The following is a 2,500-nucleotide window of genomic DNA, read 5'->3' on the forward strand; positions in this document are numbered from 1 at the left end:
ATTCTTGGTGCACGAAAGTTTTGAGTTCGGAGGGTTTTGCACATGGCCAAGGTTGGCGGTGCACCGCGGCATAGCTAAATGGCTTGGTGGGGAGTTTTGTGAAAAAATGAAATTCGTGGTTTTTGAGATGTGAGGGTTGGAATGGCCTCCAAATGCCCCCAAATGAATACCATGAAATTCTTGGTGCACGAAAGTTTTGAGTTCGGAGGGTTTTGCACATGGCCAAGGTTGGCGGTGCACCACGGCATAGCTAGATGGCTTGGTGGGGAGATTTGTGAAAAAATGAAATTCGTGGTTTTTGAGATGTGAGGGTTGGAAAGGCCTCCAAATGCCCCCAAATGAGTACTGTAAAAGCGTTGGTGCACAAAAGTTTTGAATTGGATGCATTTTGCACTTGGCCAAGTTGGTCGGTGCACCGCGACTAGATAGGTTGGTGCCAAAATTTGTCAAATTTAAGACCTTGGCCAAACTGAATGAAATTTTGTGGGGAGGTTCCTGATATTGTTTAGTGGTGGACTGGAAAAAATGAGGTCGAAATTCGAAGTCTACATGTGCTTTTCTATTTTTCCCGATTTTACACATACCCGGTAAGTAAAAAAAATAAAAAAAATAGTTCCCCTTCGAGAAAAATTATGAAATTTGGTGAGCAAGGATGATACCATTATTCTACGAATTACTGCAAAAAATCGCATCAAAATTCGAAGTATAGCCCGAGATATGGACTTATGTCTGCTCAAAAAAAGTGTATCTACTTGTACAATTTTGCCTTTTGCATATTAACCTCTTATAGGGGGGGAGTGCTCCTTGAGCCGGCCAGCTCCACACTGGCAGGTTTTAAAGGGAGCTTGATGAGGCCTCCCCCCTCACGTGGTGCGTGCGTTAGCATGTTTATCATGGCACAACTAGCCTCTTCATAGTTGTTGAGCTTTATTAATACCAACACACGGTCGTCACTGATCGTTGGTTAGCTCGGCAGCTAGTCCCTCGGATATTGTGGAAAGTTATTTTCATGCCTAGCGATGCTTGACCCTGCGTCACTTGATGTTTCCATTTGCTTGCTTGCCCATGGTAGGTGGGGGGTGGACCGTCTTGTGGTGTGGTGTCTTGCGAACGTGAGGGTGTGTGAGTTGTAATCGAGATGCACTTGCTGGCTGGCTCCATGCCTTGCGTATCGAACGGTCAAGCATGCATCTCTTCCATTTTCACCCGTTGCCTTGGGTGATATTGGTTGATCAGTCCCTGTGTTGCCTACCCACTAGACGGTACTTCTGTGGTTGCTTCGAATTCTATCTTTCCATCACGAAGAGGTGTTGGAGGATCCTAATGTCACGCACGTGTTCCATCTAGTGAAACATCTCAGTGATGCACGTGTTGTGGCTAGTTCTTTTGGATGCGGTGCATTATATGAACTCGGGTTTACTTTAGCGACCCAGTCAACATAATTCGGTTGTGTCCCTTGATTGAGACGTTGTCCTTGAACTTGTTGTGAACAATATCGTTCTTCCACAACCCGTCGTCTTGAGTGCGATGGAAGGCAAATAAGATGTGCTTTGGCATGTCATGCACGTACTCGATTGCGGGAAGTGTGAGAAAGTGTTGTTGACAACCCGTGGGAAATGGAATGTGGCAAATCGTGATGAGCTCTTCGTGGATCTGCGAAGAAGACGACCTTTGGGCCTGTTGGAAACGAGGGAGGCGATGTTGAACTGCGAAGAAGATGGACTTTTGGGTTGTTTGAATCAATGGGAGGCCACGCGAGAACTCCGAATACTATGGACTCTTGGGTTGTTGGAAGCAACGGGAGGCCCCGCTAGAACTCCGAATACTACGGACTCTTGGGTTGTTGGAAGCAAGGGGAGGCCCCGCTAGAACTCCGAATACTATGGACTCTTGGGTTGTTGGAAGCAAGGGGAGGTCCCGCTAGAACTCCGAATACTACGGACTCTTGGGTTGTTGGAAGCAAGGGGAGGCCCCGCTAGAACTCCGAATACTATGGACTCTTGGGTTGTTGGAAGCAAGGGGAGGCCCCGCTAGAACTCCGAATACTATGGACTCTTGGGTTGTTGGCAACGACAACTTGGGGGGATGACACTGGAAAAGAGTGAACTAGGCCAAACTGCGAACAAGGCAACTTGGGGGGATGACACTGGAAAAGAGTGAACTAGGCCAAACTGCGAACAAGGCAACTTGGGGGGATGATGCTGGAAAAGAGTGAACTAGACCGAACTGCGAACAAGGCAACTTGGGGGGATGACGCTGGAAAAGAGTGAACTAGGCCGAACTGCGAACAAGACAACTTGGGGGGATGATGCTGGAAAAGAGTGAACTAGGCCGAACTGCGCCCAAGGCAACTTGGGGGGATGACGCTGGAAAAGAGTGAACTTGGCCAAACTGCGAGGAGGGCAACTTAGAGGAAAGTTGGAAACGAGGGAGACTTAGCCGAACTGCGAAGAAGGCAGGTTTTTGGGAAGTTGGAATCGACTGAAGCGAATACTGAACT

The sequence above is a fragment of the Vigna unguiculata genome, unplaced genomic scaffold, assembly GCF_037176805.1.
Source record: "Vigna unguiculata cultivar grain cowpea cultivar isolate G323 ecotype 2 unplaced genomic scaffold, ASM3717680v1 ptg000119l, whole genome shotgun sequence".
In the NCBI taxonomy this organism is placed as follows: domain Eukaryota; kingdom Viridiplantae; phylum Streptophyta; class Magnoliopsida; order Fabales; family Fabaceae; genus Vigna; species Vigna unguiculata.